The following is an 882-nucleotide window of genomic DNA, read 5'->3' as shown; positions in this document are numbered from 1 at the left end:
ACGATGGGTTCTTAAACTGGACCGGAGGGCCGGAACAAAAGCATGGATGGAGTGTTTATGTGAACTAATTAATACACATGTTAACACTGCTGCTGGTGAAGGAGTGGAGGGGAGAGCAAGAGAACCCTCCGCTCTTTCGGCTCCGCGGGCCGGATAGAACAGTCGAACTAGTTTGCCCACGGCTGCTCTAGAATCTAGAGAAACGAGGAAACTGCAGTCCTGGGATGGGAAGTATCTTACCCAAGATCAGAGAGGACATTAAGCCCGTGTACAAATCCTAATCCAGTCTTTTATCCAGCTCTGTGCTGCTGTTCTCCGTGTGCTGTAATCCTCAGCTACTAATATTAACTTATCTGGCTTGTAGTTTTCAAGTTAATACCCTCCAGTTTATACCCATTTGCTACCTTCACAGACACTTGGACATCACAGTATATTTTTAACTGTGTTATACCGTATCTTTACCACCCACAGGTCTCCATGACCAAAGGTTCATCTCGTTGATTTATTATAAGTCAGTCCTTGAGGCCTGTCTTTTTATTGTGGTATTTCCTCTCCTAGAATGTCTTGCTCTCTTGGATTTAGAATATTATAACTAGAGGCCCGGTGCACAAAATTCACTCACGGGTAGGGTCCCTAGGCCTGGCCTGCGATCAGGGCCGATCAAGTTCCCCACCTCCTCGCCTCCTCCTTCCCTCACTCCCTCAGTGCCCCGCTGCCGCTGGTTGCCTGCCATGTTCCATGCCACTCCCTGGTGGTCATAGCGAGCGATTGAACTCCTGGTCAAACTCCTGAAGGGACACTTTGCATATTAGCCTTTTATATATATATATATAGATTGCTTGGACTTATCTCCTTTGAATTTTTAGGGACTGCCTCTCCCAT

General features: G+C 46.9%; 1 protein-coding gene across 1 annotated transcript in view; it reads left to right on the top strand.

Annotated features, from left to right (window-relative positions):
- LOC102764049 (tomoregulin-1) overlaps window positions 1–882 on the top strand; it is a 102,317-nt gene that overhangs the window by 98,620 nt on the left and 2,815 nt on the right. The gene's annotated exons all lie outside the window — the stretch shown is intronic.

Source organism: Myotis davidii, unplaced genomic scaffold (assembly GCF_000327345.1).
Source record: "Myotis davidii unplaced genomic scaffold, ASM32734v1 scaffold534, whole genome shotgun sequence".
NCBI lineage: Eukaryota > Metazoa > Chordata > Mammalia > Chiroptera > Vespertilionidae > Myotis > Myotis davidii.
This window is presented reverse-complemented; position numbering and strand designations above follow the sequence as displayed.